The 21846-nt window shown below is 34.7% G+C and overlaps 1 protein-coding gene across 43 annotated transcripts in view; it reads left to right on the top strand.

The window, feature by feature from the left end:
• The window catches only part of PTPRD (protein tyrosine phosphatase, receptor type D), a 1139994-nt gene that overhangs the window by 955 nt on the left and 1117193 nt on the right, over positions 1-21846 (top strand). For 17 of the 43 annotated variants that reach the window (XM_027881067.1, XM_027881087.1, XM_027881084.1 and 14 more), the window contains exon 1: positions 145-294. The gene's annotated coding sequence lies outside the window, so the exon portion shown is untranslated. Of the gene's footprint in view, positions 1-144; positions 295-21846 lie in introns of those variants that run through there. The other 26 variants (XM_027881106.1, XM_027881105.1, XM_027881104.1 and 23 more) reach the window with 5 other exon arrangements.

Genomic DNA, 21846 nt, shown 5'->3' with positions numbered 1-21846 from the left:
GTTTTGGATTTGGTTTGGTTTGGTTTGGTTTGGTTTTTTTAAATCTCTGTGACCGAAAAAAAAGAATGACTCTTTGTCGGAGTCTGCTCTGAAATGAAGGGATACCCCCAGGAGCTAGCGGCAACGGCGCTGGATCCCATCAAAACAGAACTGCCTGATGTGGCATGTGCTTCTCTCTCTTTGCAGTTCCTTCTGGGCCTGTGTGGACTAGGGGCACAACGCGGCGCCTGACTGGCAGGAGGGGAAAGCGGAGACTCCTTCAGGTTTCCAAAGAGGTCCGAACGGACAGCATTAGTAAGTAAATGTGCTTGATTTCTCTCCCTATGTTCTCGGGCTCCTCCACACCTTTTCCTAGCCTTCACACACATATGTATGCACAGACACACATCTTTATATTCATACGTATATATATATATATATATATGCATGCAGGTATTTCTGTTTTCGGATTACTGTGATGAGAAACTTGGCTATGGTAGCTTGAACTGTTTTCAGTGGAAAAGTGCATTAAGTGTTTTGCTGGTCTCTTATGAGAAAATTATAGGTGAATACTTGTTTAAAGAAACTGAACGTGGCAAGTATTGTGTAATGTCCACCTTAGTTCGCGTGTAGATTACAGACAATATCTAAACAAAGAGATGTTCCCTCAGGAGGGTTCTACAGCACGATCTGACCTGCAAAGTAATGCCAGGTGACTGGGCATTCAGTTTAATATGCAGTTTTCCTGAGTTACAGGTACTGAGAGTATTTTTATCTGCATTCAGTTGTAAGTATTTTTAGTCCACGTTTCCAAAGTTCCTAAATTTTTCATCAAGTTTTACATATATAGAAGTATGTATATTTTTTCTTCTAGTGAGGATGACAGTTTTAGACAACAGTTTTATTTTCTAAGTGCTTTTATGGGACGTATTCAAAAGTGTTGATGACACCGTTTTCAATAGGTGAGAAACATCTAGGGGGAACAAAAAGATAAATTCATTTAAAAGGGTTTCATGAGCAGTGGGACTCTGTTTTGCTGGCTGAGCTATAGAGAAGGTAAAACGGTAAAATAAATGTATGTCATGAAGAGTCTGCTGTTGGGTGTTGTTCAGCGCTGAATATATCTGCATCTGAGAAGGAGAACTTTTGGAGACATTATTTCTCTTGGGACAGTGGACCCATTATGGGCATTTGCTGCATCTCTAGTAGAGGAAACAGCTAGTACTAGTAGTTGAGGGTTAACTGTTTCCTAGGTAGAGAAGAGAAATGACAGGTATGTCAATGAAATATTTGCTCATGTTTGCTAATACCTGAATAAAATCTTAGTGTTATGTCAGTAGAAATACAGTTGAGTCAGGTGTTTTGAATGTCCTGAAAGGAATCAATAGCATTTCAGCATTTTTTCTCCATTCTGGCCAAATGGACTTGGATTTAAATTCTTCATGTGTTGTAGTTACTGTAGGGACAATATGGATTTGAATTTGAATGAAATTAACCAATATCCTTACAAATTCTTACCAAATTTGGGTTATTTATCTAAAAATTTAGAATACTGAGTACTGTAAATAGACTATACAAATAATTTCTCTTATGTATTAGGTCTTTACTTTTCACCCAATCAGAATAAACTTGTGTCATTAGAAGGCATTAAACATGCGTTTAGAAATACATTTTAATAAACTTCTCAATGTGAAATTCATGTTGCGTTTTCAGATGTAATTCAAAATAAATCACAACTAATAAATGTCACCAGAACCAAAAGTTTATCAGGGTCAAATGAAATACATTCCTTCGTGAAGAAGTAAGGAAATTAGTTTATGTCACAACAGTAAAGATAACTAAACAAAATTTATTTAGGAAATTCATGTGATACAGTCAGGAAAGACTAAATCTGCTGTAGCAGATGGATGACATTCAGAGTTGCTTTCAGGTATTCATAATCTTAGAGCAAGGAAGAATTACAAAACATAGGGTAGAAGTTCTGAGACAGTGAACCTGGGTGACTTTCATATTGCATTACAGTAGTCTTTGGGTAATTGACAGTAACATTTATGACAGAAAAACAACCTATGAACTTGTGAACTTGAAATTAAAGGATAACACACTTGCTGGATTAATAAGGAATCCTACTGTTATTGTTTTATTACTATGAATTTGCATTTCAGTTAAGAACAAAGCTTTTTTTTTTTTTTTTTTTTTTTGTGACTAGGCAACATTTGACATGGCTCATTTCTGTGTTGTATTCCCTGTGGGCAAAGCATTAAAATAATATATCCAGCTAATTTACATGAGCTGTTTTGAGATTGCATGCAGAGAAGTTTATTAGGTTAAGCTTTCAGTTCTGCTAGGTGGTCCCAAATGCACGCAGCATTGCAATGTTGAAAGCCTGAAAAAGTGTCTATGTAAAAAAAAAAATACTTTCAGGAACTACATTGTTTAGTTTAGCTTGAATCACAACATACTTGATAGCTTTATTAGTTTGGAGCATGCTCTTCATTATTTATCTTTGGATATGTCTTTGCAGTGCTTTAGTATCTGTGTGAAAAATGACTCAACACATACTCCACTTTTGCTGTAATTACTGCTGTGGGAAATGACCTATGTCAAATCATGACTTAAGTTTGATACAGATTGTATTTGACTATATATGTATGTAAAATCTTGAATTGTTGATATAGGAAAATGTCAAATAGGTTCAGTCTAATTCAGAAGAAACAACAGAGGACTTAACAAGACCTATTGCTGTAAATATATAAAACTGATATAATATCAAGTTGCATGTGTCAGCAGTAATTTTTTTATTATGAAGTTGTTATTCAGATCACATAATGGGATAATGAAATATATAAGCAGTCTACAGGAAATGAAGGATTAATTCCTCTAATGTGCTTATTTACGATTTCTTACTAATAAAATTATACATACCTGCATTAGTTTTCAGTAGATAAAGTCAAATAGCATTGTCATTATTAAACACTCAGTAATACCCAGCTCCTACTAAACTTTGTGGTGAAAAACTGGGATGGAAAAATTATGACAGTATATTCCTTCTTTGTTCTTTGTTAGATGTGGCATTGCTGAAGAAATTCACAGTACACAAACAAACATGCTGCTTGATAGTGCAAACTATTTTGAAATGGGAAATGTGATAAATAATAAATAATACACTGATGCTTTAATCAGCTTGCTTTTTGTGTCCTCTTTTAACAAGTTATAAAGCATTAATAACTTTCCTGTGTGTCAGTGGTAAGTCTGTAGGTTTGAAATACTATAACTAGTTTGAGAAACTAAGATATCATTGGCTAAATTGGGAAACAGGTGAGTTAAGCATTTTGGCAAAGGTCACTGATACTTTTCATCAGTCCAAAGCTTGTTTAGTGTGAAAACAGACTGGTACCTTAATGCCACATAATTAGAGTAAATTCTATTGATTTGCTATCAGTTTAAAGACCTTGTAATCAGCAAATATAAATTTAATAGTGACATTTATGCAGATGATCAGTAATTTAGAGATTAATTTTTTTATCTGTACTCAAGGAAAGTAGTTTTTTTCCTTCACTAGTTGCCATAAAGATTCTAGGGAAACTATCCAGGGAGGAGGAAATGATCATGGCACTCTTTAGAAAAAGAGAAAGAAAAAGAAAAGAAAAGCAAAAAGGCCACAGGAAGATCTCAGATTCAAAAGCATTTGGACTGGAGAATGCCTGTATATATGGTGCTTTGGGATGGTTTTTTGCCATACATATGTTATGAGGTCATAAGTACTAGAATTTTCTTAAAGAGCTTTTATGTTATCACTTTGTCATTAGGACTTTCCACTTTACAGTTTTGCAGCTGTAATCCTAACAAAGTCAGACAAACTTAACAGGGATTTTGTCACAGTGAAATCATAATGATGGAAATAGGGTCACAAAGTATTGACAGGGAGTGCATTTAGCCTATAATTTTTTGGTCATATCTGATTGTGATGAAAAATGTTTAGTAGCAAACAGATGGATTTAAAATTCCAATGAGCAGTAGGCATGAATTAATTAATTCCAAAACATGAATTAAATGTATTTAATAATAAAATTAAGAGAAAGAAAGAGACAAGATTAAGCAAAAGGAAGGCATAATGGAAAATTTTTTACGCATTATTAATGCTGTTAGATGCTGTTTGATTTTCAGTTTATCCATTCTAGTAACGTCTTTAGTAAGATTCAGAATAAGAAAACAATAACAGAAAAGCTAGCAGTAAATGGAAAATTGCAGAGAATTTATTACTATTTTTATGGTCAATATTAGGTTGAATTACTCATCTATTTTCATTTGTCGTCAATAGTTGCAGAAACGGTCCTATTTATCTTATATTTCTATTCTATTAAATATGCTATATTAAGTGGAGACTATTGTGCAACAAAATGTATTCCTTAGGTTCTGTATTTCTGTATTGGCAACTTTGTAACCACTCCTAAAAAGTGTATTTTTTTGTCAATGCAAAAGCTTAAGATCTAGTTGAAAAAGATTTTCACTGAATATAGACTGCAGAATCTGGTTCATAAAATCAATCTATAAAATTTCTCCCAGGAATGCTGTGAAATTTTTTAAACCACTAATATGTTTTAAATTTTTGCTGAATATAGGCATTATTTAAATGCCTTTAAAGTTCTTCAGAATACTACTATCCAGATTATGTGCTTACATTGTGTTTAAATGTAAAATTAAGATTTTAGAGATGTATTTGGAGAAAGAGACTTCTCGATGTGTGTGTTTGCATTATGAAGAAGGCTTCAGAAAGTCCAGTGATTCTCTTGAGAATGCTGTGGGGGATTTGTTCCAGCTGTAAGCAACATGAGCTCATATACTTACCATTTAAAAAATAAATACATATTACAGGCCAGATCCTTCCTCTGCTTTGTCTAAACACTGGTTCTAGAGAAATGTTTTCTCCATCAGTCAGACCCAAATTGATTGGGATCTTAAAGCTATTGTGAAAAGCTTTAAGGGTCCTTAAGCTGAATTCTTCGGTGTGTTTCAGGATTCTCAGAAGGTAAGGTGGTTTTTTCTTGGTGTATATGATGCATTCTGCTTTTCTCCTGAATTTAAAAAATAGGAGCTGTACACAATGACATTCAAGAAATCACTCTTTCTCCAAGCTGCTGCTTTTTATTTGGTTTTAAATTACCTAGCTCATTTTCAAAGTGTGTGTAACACTGCTCAGCAGTGAAATGTTAAATGCATATGCTTTTTGTTCACAGTGGAAAGGTGGCTGAAGAAGAAAATGCAGAGGCGATTGTCTGTAGACATGAAGAAGGGTTCATGGCTTAATGGGAAGTGGAATTATTTAGCTATTTTAGTTGTTGCAGAAACTGGGGGGATAAGGTAAACTCGTGTTTCCAGAGTGCTCAAGAGACCTCCCAGATGGTGAGCTTCTCACAGGTGACAGAGAAATTGCATTGTGATGATGACTGATTTAAGGTGACCAACCTGAAAAAAAGTCCTCTGGTGGCAGCAGGTTGGACGTGTACACCAATCAGTTCTGGCAACATTAGTTCTTAAGGTTACTGCAGGAGAAGTAACTACATAAGAACAATTGCATCTACTCTAGTCTAAAAGTCAAGTGATTTTTAGACTCTCATATAGCAGTTTAACAGTCAATGTGGGAGTATGTCAGGCAAAGTAGGTCTGCTGTAGCTTTGACACATTCTCTCTCTCTTTGTCTCACCCCTACACACTTAAAATGAATCCTTCCTTGTGGTGCAAGGCATGCACTCTCACCAGACCCTGTACTACATAAGACAGCTTCTAAAGTAGTTCACCTCTGTATTCTCATTCTCAGTCTTTCAGCCAAAAAACTTTTTCTTAGTCTTTAGTAAAATATTAATTCTTCACACTGTAACTATATCCATAGAATAATATTTTAAAGTATATGGTGGGGTTTTTTTCCCCAAACAGGAGTTAAACAAGAACACATACAGTATAATTTTTTAATCTACACTGAAGGATTTAATTTTAGCCTGGAGGACAGTTCTCATGAAGCACAACATACTTTCATTACCTACGCATAAGTATAAGGGAGAGCAATGATGTAACTCTTACTTGGATAGCTACAGAATTACTGGCATTAACAAAAAGATAAACCAAAATAATGTCTTAACTGCCATCCTTTTGAGTAAAAAGATGTAAAGATATCCATCCCATTAACTTAACAATCAGAAAAAATCCTACAGAATGGTGCATTGTCTCAATATTAAATGATTTTCTTTTACACTGAAACGAATGTGCTATGATATTATGTAGGCAAAGTTCAAAGCAACATCAGTTCTCAATTGAAAGGATTCAAAGAGAATCCATATAAGCTGTCCACGTCTGCACGAGTGGCTTTCCTTTTCTTTTGCAACTATGTTTTGCCAGATGGCATTCTCAGGCTTCTTCAGAGAGACAGAAAACCATAAGGAGTTTTGTCTTTATCAGAATTCATAATAGAATCATGAAATTACAGATGATACTTTTCTTCAGCTAGGTTTTCCTGAAAGAAGCGTGTGGGTTTTTTGGCTGTTAATTATTGTTAATTTTGACCATGAAATAAAACTGTTTCCATACTCATGCAATAATAGTAAGAACCAACACACAAAATGTCAGTATAGCTAGGATATTAGAGCTCATAACATAAAAATTGAGACCTGAAACCTGTTTTGATGAAACCTGCAAACCTGAAAAATTCCTGTATTGAGAAAGGCTTGATCAACATTGAATCATTATTATTGAAATATCCCACGTATGTTAGTGGAATTATTTGACAATATATGAAAATTTCTCTTTGAGAGGACATTTAGTTAACTTTTTTATATGTCTGTAATTTTCTGAAAATTGTAGGTACAGATAAATCACAAAAGTGAGTTTCAAATAATCATCGCATATAACCTGTAATATGATTTATGTAACTACCACTGATAGAAATATTCCTAGTGAAAATTGTATTAATCATTGGTTCTTTCACAAACACAAGTCTGCCCAGCAAAGCGCATAATTTCAAATTTGACATTAGTAGATTTGGACTGGCATAATTAGCATACGAACTAGAGTACTTAACAAAAAAAAAAGAAAAAAAGTAGAACTGTTGCATTAATATAGTGATAACCTGTGTTCCCCTTTGATTAATTTAGCCATTTCTTTAGTTTTAAACACAGTTATGCTGTGAAATTGTTCTTTCTACCTTTGAATAAAAGATACACTAATGGCTTTTTCAAGAAATTGGCCTAATCTTCCTCTTCCCCCCCCTCACCCTCCAAGAATGCTGGGCAGCTAGATTTAAAAAGCTGCACAAGTGCATTTGCCAGTTTTTGCAGAGCATAGGCTTTGGAATGGGTTGATTTGACTTCTCTTTTTCCATGTAAACCCACTTCACTGAAGTTACAATCAGTTACTGATTTTCCTAGTCACTTCCTAGTGATGCCTCAGCTAGGAAGTGTCTTAACAGCACAGCTTCAAGAGCAGCCAAAAGATATGTAGGTCACCACACCTGGGTTAACAAATACTGATAGCCATGCTGCCTATATCCATAGTCTTGTGCAAAGTTAACTTAGTGATAATTGGATCAGCAGAATACAATCAGTCTTATTGGGAAGAACCAAGAAATAATTCAAAAGCAGGGTCAAATTAATTTTGTCTGCAATTGTAGAACAAAGTGCAATGTGCAGTTTGTTTTAAATTTTTCATTCTAATGGAAGTATGAGAAAAGAGAAGTAGTGCAAAAATAATGTTATCTACTGGAGGCTATGATATAGAATAAAGTGGTCAGGAAGTGTGGTTTGTGTGTGGTTTTGTTTGTTTGTTTTTTGTTTCTTTGGGTTTTTGTTGTTTGAATTGTGTTGGGGTTTTTGTTTGTGTTTTTGTTTGGTTTTGATTTGGGGGTTTGTTTGTTTTTTTCTTCTGTACAATCTGCAATTAAAAAAAAGTACTCTAGAATTGAATAATTTCCTGGGAAACTTCCAAACATGTTGTGATGCTCTCTTAACCTAATCAGAATGCACAATTTCTCCTATTTTAAAATCTTCATTTAAAAACTCCCTATAGTGGCTTTTATTCTAGGTTTATAAAGAAAAGTGATCTTTGTATTTGTCACAACGCTAATAATTGTATTGCAGCACCTGTTTGTCCTCAGCAACTGTAGGTTTCCAGAGGTTTCTATAGGTGTGGAAATGAAGTCCCTGGATGTTCTCATTATCATATTCTGCATATCATAGATTGGAAAGTATCCAAATGTATTTTTTGCTCAGAATATTTTTTCTTCTCAGCATAGAGGCCAACCTCTCCCACTCTTCCCCCATATTCCCTGTTTTCCTGTCCTTCCCTTGCAGAAGGCTGGAACATGGTTAAAATTTGAGATTATTATTAAATCAGCTCATAATCTGGATTTCTGTTCTGTCTCGCTGATCCTAAGGATAGTGACCCTTTCTCCTGGGGAAAGAAATTGTTTTTAAGTAGGGTGATGTTCTTAACCTACTTTCTTTTCACTGGAATTGACAAAAATGGGAAAGAACACTCCAGCTTATGTAAATATCAGATGTTTCCTAATCTAGGTGAGAGATGAAGAAGTAAGCAGTAGACTCTTTCTACTCTCTGCTAGAGTTACAAAACTAGAGTTACTCTGCTAGAGTTACGAAATTAATAAAGTGGATATGTTAGTGTCTTTGGGCAACACTGAAGTGCAGTTAAAAGATTACATTTTTTTTACCCCTCCACTGTACTGAGTGGTCTTGGTTGTCTTGAGAACTGAATGAATAGGGAGAAGAAAGTCCATGAATAGTTGTGTTCTGTTAATTTTAATAATCATCAGTGCTGAAAAGAGTAAAGCCATGAATTGTGACATTTATTTAACTAAGCATTTCATGGTTAAATAAGGGTTTATAAAAAAACCCACAATTTATGTTTCATTGTATATTTTTTAGAAAAAGGAATTTTTAGAAATACGGAGAGAGGAAGGAAAGAAAAGTGAGAGTAGAAAATGGTTAAGTAACAGGAATGGAAGAAATCCTCAGCCGTAGTCCTGCTATTCAGGTCTCTGGTGCAATGTCAAGTCAGATGATGCTTTCTTTAACCACTGGGGATGAGATTTAGGTGCTTAAACATAGGTGGCTTTTAGATGCCCTAGGGTATCTGGTCAGCCTTAGACTATGTTCTCTTGTACCATATCCAGCCAGTTCCATAGAGGTATTTCAGGAAAAAAGAACATATGCAATTGGGTGTTCATCTGCATTCAGGATTATGAGTTGTGCATGTCTATATTCTGATGTTGTATCTAGAACTTTGCCTTTCCTTCTTGCCTTTCCCAAAGGCAAGGATTTTTTCATATTATGCTAATTATATCTGATGCTAACAGAGAGAGCTCCGTTAATCAACACTTGTGCTTAGCTATCAGCATAATTAGATTAATTATATTTTGGAGACATCCTATAAAGCCTATCATGCATGTATGAATCTGTGTGTTTTGGAAGTGACATCATTTTTGTCTTCATATTCTGAAAGAAGCTTATATGTTGTTTTTTGATTGCTTGTTTTATTTTTCCCCTTTTTGTCAAAGATATACATACTGATAGAGTCCTGAAGTTTATGCTACTAATTCTAGTCCAGAATCAAATTCTGTGTTTTCCTGCTCAGACACTATGCTGGTGCCTCTGATAAAAGTATGATGAACTGTGTAATGTCACACTGCCTTTTTTTATTTCTATTTGCTACTTTGGTAGGTCACCTTTTTCTGTTTCTTGGAAAGGAAAGATGGACCTAGGGATCTATGTAATATAAATATACCGAGATGAAGTGTGTTTTCTGTTTTTGCATTATTGACATTTTGACCATTATGCAACCAGTAAAGATTACTGGCAGTAGTATTTTCTTCTGAGGTCAGGGCTATTGATTTTTGGGTATAAGCAGAGTTGATAAGATAAATCTTATGGTGATAATATTGTTTGTATCTAACTTTTGACATCATTTGCTTTGGACAAAAGTTTGAGATACATCAATCTGCATTTACTGAAGTCACTTGGATATTATGTTCATTAAATGACTGTTGAAAAAGAAATTGTAAGTGTTTTGCTTGGTAAGGGATATTGCAACTAGCATGTATGAGAGACTTCTCTTATAGTTGGAGGTCTCTCTCTCTATCTATTGAGGCTTTAGAAAGGCAGCAGTATAGATCTTGTCTGCGAGCCAGCAACATTTTCCATAAACGATAGATGAAGTGATTTTGAAAATTTGTCCTGATAATCACAAAGAATAGAGCAGCTTCGTGAGCAGAAAAAAGAACTCAATCTATATTGTTTCATAATATTTTGTTAATATATATGGCCTGTAGTATTGTTTCTTAGTTTATGCAAACTGTAACATCTGTTTAAGGTGTTTCACTGGTTGTCTACATTTTACTAACTTGAGGAAAAAAAACAAAAATAAAATATATTATGCCAAGTTAAGACTTTCATAACTTAACCTCACTCTATGTTTCTGAAAATAGTACAGTATCTTTTGTTGTATTTATGTTTGAATCATAGAAGTTGTAAGCCAGGTGGAATTTGGAGGATAATAAAGAGGATGCTTAATAATTATGTTAATAATAATTACAGTTATGTTTTATGATTGAAAGCAAGACCACATTTTAAATTTCAGAGGAAGTAGATTTTATTTTCTTGCTTAGTACACAAGGAGAAAATACAGGAACAGAGTAAACAACATAATGCTTCTTTCTGTTTGCTTTGCTGTTAAGTTGTGTTTTTAGCAGTGTTAGGAGGGAACTAAGATGGGAAGGCTACCTTACAGAAGAATGCTTGCAGGAACCATTCTGTGATAGTAAGTTTCCTCCTAATTTGTAACAGGCAGGTCTCACTAATAACTAAAAATATATTTTTTAAAATGGGTTCTCACACAGCAGGTATGGTAATTTCCAAAGGTTTTTTGTGTCATAATGGCTAAAATTAATGTTAACAATGATGTGAGAATCTGTACTTACTTCACCAAGTTTCTTTGAACAGGAAGTATTGTGTTACTGGTTGCACCTTGATTTCTGCTTCTTAGTTTCTAATGCAGTGCAGTTTCTTACCGGTTTGTTGGGGTTTTTCTGTGGGGGGGAGATATTAGGGGGAGAATCTATGATGGTGAACATGTGAGAACATTTTAGTAATTGACTGTGCTGTTGTATTAATGCTGAATTGTGGAATGAACCTTTAAGGATACAGCAATATTATCTTTATCTCCTCATCCAATATTTTAGGTAAAAAATGAGTCTTTGCTGTGTAAATTTTGAAATATGGTGATTATTTGACTAAAGCTTCTGTAACTAGTCAGGTAGAAGGAAGAACATCTTGGTAAGAATTTGTAAAGGCTATCATGCTCAGCTTTTTATCTTGCCTTCAGTCAAAGCTGGTAACGAGTTGGGAGCTCAGTTTTCTTCTCTTGAACATTAAGAAGAATGAACTACTTAAATAGTTAAGTGTGTGTTGTTTTATTTCATAGCCCATATTAACACTGAGAGTAACTTTTCCTTTCGATATTCTTAGCAGAAATGCCTAGGGTTTTTTTTTGGTTTGTTTTTTGGTTTGTTTGTTCAGTTGGGGGGGTGTTTTGATTTTTGTTTGGTTGGTTTTACTTGTAAAATATATTCCTATTGTAATATCTAAGAAGAAAAAAAACACATATAAGCGTAATCTGAGTTTTATCCAGTGTAGCCCTGTAGGAGTGAGAACTGGTAAAATCTCAAAACAAGGTGTTTAAACAGTGTTATAAGTGTTTATTCCTTCTTACAGGGAAAAAACCCCAAACACAGACAAAAAACACATAAACCCAGTTGCGACAGATGTGTTTATTAAACTTTAGATTGTTTCTAAAAATAGAAATTAATATGGTTGGTATATCCACGTAGCTACTGGCAAATCTTACTCCCAAAACTGCAATGGAAAAGGGAATTATTGTAATACACTGTGTGTAAATTCATGGTGAAAGAAAATTTCCCCAGAATATCAAATGGGAATGTTAATTCAGCTTTAGAGCAACTCTTGTGAAGTGAGATATAATTGTCTATGCTATTTACGTTCATGATAGTATTTGAAAGCAAACATCATTAGTGTTAGAATTAGTGAAAATACAAAGGAAATCTCCATAATTCCAGTGATGCATATTTCAAACTGAAACTATTCAAGTCTTTCCAGTAAATTTATATTATTTTAAGTTCTCATTGCTCATTTTCTAATATATTTTCAGGAGTTATTTTTTGTTTGGAAAAGGCTATAACATGACTTTTATGTATGCTTCTGAGGAAAGACTGACACAGAGTGTGCTCCTCTTCTTCCTACCATTACATAATGGTTGGAAAGATTTCAAGAAGTGGTAATTAAAGCATTGGTGCACTAGAAATGCACAGATCATTATTAAATATTGCAGTGTGTTGCATTGTGTTATGCTAGTCAAATAGTTGCAGTGGCAAGGTCAGATGATATCTATATTGGCCTAAAATGCTGTGGAACAGAGAGTATCCTCCATTTACAATCATTTAGGGTTAGAAAACACCTTGAAGATCACCGAGTCCAAATATCAACCTATCATTGCCACTGTGCTCACAACTAAATCATGTCCTCAATTGCCCTGTTCACAGATTTTTTTTTAACTTTTCCAGGGATGCTGATTCCACCATTGGATATACTGTCCCATCTGCTTAAATTTTGGAGTGGCCATAGAAAGAGTATAACCTTAATTATGAAAATTGCTACTGAAAACTTCTAATGATATTTGAATAGAATAACAGTTCCTCCTAAAAACCTAATTTCAGTGACAATTAGCTGACTTAATAAGGCTTTCCCTCTTACTTGAGGAGAAAAGTGAAAATTTTTTCTAGTAGCTTGATAGGCAGGGACAGTTCAGTTTTTCTAGTTCCTGGATCTGTCTCATAAAACACAGTGGCTGCTTGTCGAATATAGAGACTATAAAATCAACATGATCTAAGGAGCCCTGGGGCTTTGTACTCAGCAGAAATGAGTACCAAGCCCCAGGTCCTGCTGCTGAGAAACCTTCAATGATTCTGCATTATAATTAGATTCTTGGAAATGTGCTGGAATGATGATTAGGGAGACTAAGAAATAACATTGATTTTTTTTTTTGTTACCCCTGTTGGATAGGATGTTAAATACCACCTATTTTAGTGGAAATATTTAGTGTTTATTTATGAGTAAATTCTTGTTATGTGGTAACGAGCCAGTGCCATGAAAACCAACCACAATGCAGTTGGTTTGCAATTCAGCTTAGAATTCAGATTCTCTTAATAGATTGCTAGTCATTTCCAAGGAATACCAAAACATATTGTAAACATGTAGAAGTGAGGCTGACTACTCTAGAAACATCTCACTTTTATAGTAAGACTCTAAGAAGAACTTTCTGTGCTTTTGTGTCCCAGATTGTTATAACCATGGAACCTGCAAATTACTTCACACCTTTCTAATAAAACACCAAGGTTCTGGTTCCAAGCTAATTCTAGAGCAAAAATTCAAGTTCACTTGAATGACATAACATGTAACTTAGTACAGCATCTTAAAAGACAAATATGGTACTTGTACTTTTTCTGAATAAAGTGATGATTACGTTTCTTTTTGTTGTTGTTTTCCTCCATTGTATCTCTCTCTTTGAGATATAATTTTCATAGATATTACCTATTTTTAACTTGTACTGTCAAAATGCTCGGTGAACTTTAAAAGATCACTCACCTATTAGAAGTACTAAAGTCCTACAAATTAATTTAGTTAGTAGTTGCCTTGGCCCATAGTTTAGAGTTCAGTTAATTTATATAAAGGAATTCAGGTGTTAATGAAGACATCAGTATAAGAAGAAGGTCCAATGTGGTTTTACAAAGATAACTTCTGAAAAAATGTAAGAACTGAAAAACATGATTAAAATGAAGTTTTTCTTCCTGTTGAGGTTGACATATGGTTTGAATTATAAAATATGAAAACTAGTATTATTTAAGTAATTTAGCCAAGCTGTGCTGAGACATTGAAAGAGGAAGCTACACAATGTTTTTTCTTTTCCCTGACAACATAGAAGTAAAATCTTTGTGTGTTTACATCTTTGAAGTGCAAATGATAAAGTAAGGAAACAGCTTATTTCTTTTGATTCGGTGACATGGAAATTTTCTTCAAAATAAACTTTATCTTTCAGTATTGAGACCTCACACTCTTATATCCCTGGCATGTTGTTATGTTCCAAGACTTTGACTTCGTGGAGCATTTCTGATACCTCGTTATATGAGTAATTGGCAATGACGTGACCTTGTGGTACTATGATGTCTTCCATTCAGTGATTTTTCAGTTTAATAGGTCAAGATCAGAAAAGTGTAAAGCATTTATTCAATTTTTGCTAGTAGTTACTGAACTTAAATCAGATATCAAATGGCTTATGCAAAACAGCCATTTGTAATAAACATTTGTCAATTTAAAAGCTTTCTCAAATTAGAAAGAATTTTCCTGTCTCAAATAACTAATACTGTGTTATCTCATCCTCCAAATAAATAGTTTTCAGTAGCAAGTATGTCTCTTTAATAATGGCTGCAGTGGCAGAATTCTGTATGCTGGTCTCTTTTATGGCTTACTTATATTCAAAGATGCTTATGCAGTCAAACAGAAAAGGTGAAGATGAAGCAATAAAATTCACAGTATTACTGATACAAATCACCTGTTTGTAAATTAAGAAAGTTGTTGTAGGCTTTGTTTTGTTGGTTTTTGTTGAGATTTGTTTGTTTGTTTGTTTTGATTATGGAAAGGAAGTAACACAAATTCAACTGGAAAAAAGTTTTCTTTGTTTGTTTTTGTTTTTCCATTGTTTTGGTTTGTTTTAAGAATGATTGGTATTCAGGAGTGGAAATTACTGCTAAAATAGGAGCCAAAAGATAATTATCTTAAATGCACTTATGTTGAGCTGAAAATGACATCTGAGATCACTTTTTACTTAATGACCCTGAACTACAGTATCGATTCCTGGTCAAAGTGCTGAGAATAAAAGAGTTGCAACTTTAGAGTTCTTGATATGTTACTCCTTTCATTCAAGATAATCCTATCGTATGTAATAATCTGAATGCTTTGTTACCCTCACTTAGAGTGTTAGTTTTCTTAAACAAAGAAATAAATGTAAATTTTTTTAGATATGATGGTCATAGCTTTTTTTCAGAGTGTGTATGAATTATTTTTCAACTTGTTCATCTATATGGAGACATTTAGGAAAAGTATCAGGAACATGTTTGTTAGCAGAATGGAAATGAGTAAAATAAGTTGAAAAAGGGAAAAAAACCCAAGCAAACATACACTATTAAGCAACAGTTTTATTTCTGTCTTGCTAGTGTAGAATATGAAACTCTGTTCACTGTAGATTTTCAGCAACTTGTTGTGTTGGAGGTAAACATATTTTATGAAGCTATTACAGTGCAAATGTGAGTGGAACCAGAATAGAATGGAAGACTTGATGATTAGAGCCAGCGATCTCAAGTATCAGTGGTTTACTGTTAGCAGGACATATTTCATAATAATTAATTCTTTTCATTTATCTTGATTCTAAAATACCACAAATTTAATGGGAAAAAGAAAGTTGAGATGAAGTTCCTGTTGACAGTTTCTTCCAAGGAATAAGATAACAGAATAAGTTCAACAGAGTAAGATTTGTGAAGAGAGGTTAATTTAACACAGGAACATTCTGGAAATTGTGTGTGTGTCTATGTGTGTGCAGAAGAGCAGTTGTGCACATATATGTAAGTGGGGTACCACTGATCCCATCTGCATGTAGTGATAAACACCTTCAGATATATAATCGTGTAATCACATTGGTTTCTTGCTGTTGCCTTATGAAGAAATAAACAGAAACACATTTTTTTATTATGTAAATATTTTTGTAATCTGCTTTATTATGTATGTGGTTTTCTCCCCCTGGTATAGAAGAATGAGGTTCCTGCCAGAGCCAGAGCTGTGTGACAGCAGACTTGCTACTTTAAGAGTATGGGAGCAAAAGAGGAAAGACCTAAAAATGTTATGTGTCTAGAACGTGTGAAATGTCTTGTTGTCTGTGATTATTAGTTTAATTCCCAAAATAGATATTTTAAAAAGAAGTGGACCGCTAGGTTAAGCAGACTATCTAAACGAGGGATATGTGATTTGGCAAGCAAACCAGATGCATTTGTTGAAGGTGCAGTCCAGTGCCTGAAATTCTGGAGATTTCTAATAGGCAACAGAAGGATACCTCTTGATGATGATGACTGTTATTAATATCTAATATTACCGTTTGTTCCAGTTTTTATGTGTTCCTGCCTTACGTGAATGAGAAAGAACATACTGAAAACAAAGAAATAGATCAGGTAATCTCCATAAAAAGTTTATTCTTTGATAAGAAAGGTAACAAGCAAGAGGTTAGTCTATATATGAAATTTTCTCAGCCTCCCTCTTGGCAAAAGGAAGAGAAGAATAGGCCAGGAATATGATTTTTGTTTTCCAGTCCTTCACAGGTTATGCTCATTATTTAAAGGTGCACCTTTCCTATGAAAACAGGCTGAGAATTGGGGTGGTTCACATTGGAGAAGAGAAAGCTTGAGGGACATCTTACAGCATCCGTCCAATACCTAAAGGGGGCTTACAAGAAAGCTGGAGAGGGACTTTTTAGAAGTCATGGTAGTAGAAGTGGCTATGGCTTCAAACTGAAAGATGCCAGGTTTAGATTAGATATTAGGAAGAAGTTCTTCACTATGATGGTGGTGAGGCACTGCAACAGATTAACCAGAGAAGCCGTGGATGCCCCATCCCTGGAAGTGCTCAAGACCTCATTCCATGGGGCTCTGAGAAACCTGATTTAGTGCAAGATGTCCCTGTCCATGGCAGGGAGGTTGGGACTTTAAGGTTGTTTCCAACCCAAACCATTTAGTACTTCCATGATTAAAGTCTTATTCAAAGTACTTCCCTCTGCTCCCCAATAATATTTCTGAAGTTAGTCTGTTGGATTAATCAGTGTAATGTGCTAAATCACTTCCTTAACCTTTTAAAAAACTTAAGGGATTTTAATATGTTTATTTTTCAGATTTATTTCAAACTCTCACCTATAAAATTAGACTAGTTTTACTTTTTTCTGTAATGATTAAGTGTGAAAAATGTATTACTTTTAATGTTATGATGAAAAGTTCACAGAATATTCCAAGAGCTTGCCAGATGAATGTGCAACATGACACATTTGCAACCTGCAATTTTAAAAGATTTTAAATTGCTTCCTTATCTTGCTTTGATATATGAAAAGTAATTTTCATTCACAATTTTTTTTGTTTTGTTTTAAGAGAGAGGTCAACTTTCTTGTTTTGGTACAAATCTATTCATAAAATGTTCATGTTTGTTAGTTTTATATTCAGCTTTTATTGCTTTACATTTGTCAACATTAAATTTCAGTTTCTGCTTGTCAACTGAGATACAGAGAAAATCAGAATGCATTTAAACTTGACTTGCCACTTACTAAGGATGCAGTTTTCTTCCAAATTTTATATTTTCAGCAAATTTAACAACGTACATCGTTTGTAAAAATTAAAACCCAACAAATGTCTTAGCAGCAATGACCCTAGTAAAACCCCACTGGATATTTCTGTGTTCAACACTTCCATACATCAATATATGAATTTTTTGTGATCTAAACCGCATTGCAGAACACCTTAAGAAACTAGACTTGACTTTTCTGTATGAAGAAAACAGAATTCTGATTCTAGTTTTTCAATGATTGAGGCACCTAATACAATCTTGAGTTCTTAATTTTAAGATATTAATTTTATCAAACCTGAAATTATTTACCTTAGAGGTGTACTTTTAATTTTTTTTGAATGGAGTTTGAGATCAATTTGTACAAAACCATATTTTAATTTTCCAGTGTTTTATTCTTACACATTTACTAATTTGCTGACTTATAGTTTATTCATTTATTCATTATTTCAGTCTGAAAATTTCTGTGAACTTGAATAACTAGAATTGAATATTTGACCAAGTCAAAAAGAAGTGATATGGCATGCATAAAAACTAGATGACTTTAGGTTGAAGCCCTATAAATTTTATTCTTTTTAAATGAATATTCCCACACATGCTGGTAGCATTCAAATGAATCATTTATCTGAATTATTAGCTTCCTATTGAGTGACTTTGTTAGGTTTTTTTTTTTTCTATTTTTGTATACTTTATTACACAGAATCACAGAACATGCTGAGCTGGAAAGGACCCATAAGGATCACTGAGTTCCAACTCCTGCATGGCCCTGCACATGGGCCATCCCCAAGAGTCACATCATGTGTCTGAGAGTATCATCCAAATGCTTCTTGAAGTCTGGTAGGCTTGGTTCTGTGACCCTGGGGAGCCTATTCCTGTGTCCAGCCACCCTCTGGGGAAGAACCTCTTTCTAATATCCAACCTAAACGTCACCTGGGACAACTTCAGGCCGTTTCCTCGCGTCCTGTCACTGGTCACAGCAGAGAAGAGACCAGTGCCTGTCCCTCCTCTTGCCCTTGCAAAGAAGTTGTAACTGCAATGAGGCTGAACAGACCAAGTGACCTCAGCTGCTCCTCATACGGCTTTTCCTCAAGACCCTTCACCAACTTTGTTGCCCTCCTTTGGACACTTTCTAAGACCTTAATACCTTCCTTATATTGCAGTGCCCCAAAACTGCACACAGTGTTCAAGGTGTGGCTGCACCGGTGCAGAGTAGAGCAGGAAAATTATAACTACTATAAAACTGTAATATATAAAGTGTTATTATTCATTAATTATTATATTTTAATATATATATGTTATACTATGCTACTAATATTATGTAACAGTATTATCTGTCCCTCCATGTCTTGACCTCTTGATTATACTGGTCTTTTCTTAATTTTTGAGATTTTCTAGCATTACAGTAGGTATTCGCAAGCAAAGATTTCTGTGATGCTTTTCAAACTATTGATTCCTCAGCTGAAGCAGATCATTATATAAAAACCAAATACATGGTATAATCTTCACACAAACTCTGTTTATAGGCACATTTTGCTATATAAGGCAGATTTGTGTTGCACGTTCAGCTCTTAAGAGTTGTTCATTCTTTTTTTAGTATGTTTATTATATATAAGTATAGTCTCTCAAGAACTTTTTATTCAGCTCTGTAGTTGTCAGCCTTTGCTTCTCCCTCCCTTCCTCTCCCCATCCCCTATCGCCCCACCTACTCCTCCCCCCCCCCCCCCCCCCCCCCCCCCCCCCCCCCCCCCCCCCCCCCCCCCCCCCCCCCCCCCCCCCGCCATGCTTCCTCCTCCCTTGCTTCTTATTTTGGAAAGAAGAATAGGGTGTCATCACCTTGTGCACCCCAGAACCCCAGAAACATTACATACTTGCGAGGAAAGTTTTCTTCATTAATCAGATGCATTGGATCTATCCTTAACTGTGTTGTGTTGACAAGAGGTGATGTCAGTTCCAAATTTAAGGGTCATAACCTGCTACGTAATATCCAGTGAGACATCTATTTTTAAGCAGCCTCAGCTCTCAGACATGTTTCTCATTGCCAGCACTATGGCAAAACCCCAGGCTATATTTGTTGAACTGTTTTGAAAAAATGGCAGATACTGAGTATGGAAGGGTAGCCTTTGGTTTCAGACAGTGGGGCTGTTCCTGGTCTGTGTGAGATAATCTCTCATTTGAGAGGAAATAATTTTCTAGGTATTGCTGGGACTATTGGGAAGGTAGGAGTGTTGTTTTGCAGCTGCTAGTCTTTAGTTCTGTTGCTTGTAGTGAGATTGTGTTGACAAGGGGTTCTTCCCTTGTGTTAGAAGCTAATATGATAATTTGTTTTTGTCCTAGAAGCTAGATTCAAATGGAAGGGAGAAGTGAGACTCTCCCCACTCTCTCAAGATGTCTATTGTTAGTACAAAGTCTGTTCTGCATCAACAACAGAATGACACTAAGCCCCAGCAGAGGCAGAAGAAGAAAATTATTAAATCTGGGCTAAATTTAAAGTGTTATGTTTCATTTTAAAATGAGAGTTGACTTTACACTTTTAAGTGATAACAGCCAAGAAGGGGTGAATTTCTCCCTTTAATGTATTGGCATGCCCATTATTTGGAAAGAGGCTAAAGCTCTGTTGGTTTTAAAAATAAAAGACTCCTGGAATGTCAGCATCAGCTTCTCTGGTGGAGTAGGTGTATTGATGTACAATTTTACTGCATAGCAGAGATAGTGCTGGTTAAAAAGAAAATCCACAGATCATGGAAGCATGCAAAATCTGGCATCTAAATTATTGTATCAGAGATATTTCCTTAGTATTTGAGCCATAAAAAACCTAACCCTGATGCGTCTTTTCTATAATAAAGACATGGTCATGTCTAGCTCTCTTCTCCAGACAACACTTGTCAGTCCAATGAAGTATAAAAACACCCCTATTAAGCCCATTCTTAACATAGGATAATGAACAGATTTTGTCTAATTATGATACTACATTCATTGCATGACTTTATGACAACTACTTGTGTTTATAATCCTGTAGTTGTAAAGGACATAACGTGAAATGCTATGCAAAATTCCTTTTCTGATATTTATGTTCATTTATTTTTATGACAGGTAAGAGCAGGTAGCTCCAAGGACTACAGAAATTTAGTTAAGCATTAGTTAACTAAGTGGTTTCATACAGTTAACAGAATTTTTGTTCTGGATGTCTAATCAGTGCTTGATAAGCAAATTGTATTTTTTCAGAAATTTGTGATTGTGTTATAAAAAGACCTGTTTTCTGTATGAAAAAAGTAGGAAAAACAAACTTTTTCTGTAAGATCTGTTCTTCAGCTCAGTTTATTTTTCAAGGTTCAAAAATGGAAAACATGCCCCTGAAGAATCCAGATGACTTGACTAAATGTGAGATGTTCCTTAATTTGCTTCCAGCATCTGTAATAATACCCTTTTTCTTATTTTTATGAACACTAACTGTGAAAGAAAAACACAGAAAACAAGAAACTGACCACTCTTGCAGCTTTCTGCAAATTTTTAGAAAATCTGGAGGAAGATACCAGTCAGGCTATTGTTTACCAAGAAAAACAGACACCAGGCTTCACACTGTTTAACTTAGAGATGGAAGACATATACAAATGTACAATATATTACTTTGTGAAATAAGTAAGAAAATCTCTTGTAGCTGTGGGTCACAGGGACTTGCAAACCTCTGCTTTACTTGCTTTGGCACTCACTTTGTTTTGTAGTCTGTCACACCAGTTGTTTTCAGACATGATTTCTGCAGCTTTGTTTTGAATGAAAGAGTCAGCCTGCAAGTTTTTTTTTTTCCCAGGAACATATCATATTTCTTTGATATATGGTATTCTTTGTCCAGCATAAGGAAAAAAAATATGACAAACTTGAAGTATTTGGGGTAATAAGGATGTCAGTCTTCAGTGAGTGTAATGTAGCTTGCATGACAGAAATGGTTGTGCTTTTTGTGTATGTCAATTGTATTCTTTCCATGTGGCCCATTAATTTTTAATCACCATTTTCAGCTCCAAAATTAGAAAGCTTTATTTTGATTTTTCAGAATTGTTGAGGAAACTGGATCATGTATTGCCCTCATGAAACAGTCTAACTTAAGGTGATCCGGTGGATGGTGAGATGACATTGAGTTTTCAAAAAACTGCCCATCAAAAAGACAGGTGGAAAGTTGTTAAGAAAATAAGAATAAATCCTCTAACACTTGCAGTTACTATTGTTAAATCATTCATATCCTTTTTTCTCAACAGTAAAAATTCTTATGAGATATCATTAGACTGTTACAACTTATAATGGAAAAATCAATGCAGTAAGAAAATTAAATTTTACTGAGAGCCTTTAGGCAAAATGCAATGTGAAAATGCAT

The sequence above is a fragment of the Empidonax traillii genome, unplaced genomic scaffold (assembly GCF_003031625.1).
Source record: "Empidonax traillii isolate 1590-97213 ecotype Southwest subspecies unplaced genomic scaffold, ASM303162v1 scaffold83:size2986645, whole genome shotgun sequence".
In the NCBI taxonomy this organism is placed as follows: Eukaryota; Metazoa; Chordata; class Aves; order Passeriformes; family Tyrannidae; genus Empidonax; species Empidonax traillii.
The sequence above is the reverse complement of the archived record's forward strand: the minus strand, read 5'-3'. Positions and strand labels throughout refer to the sequence as shown.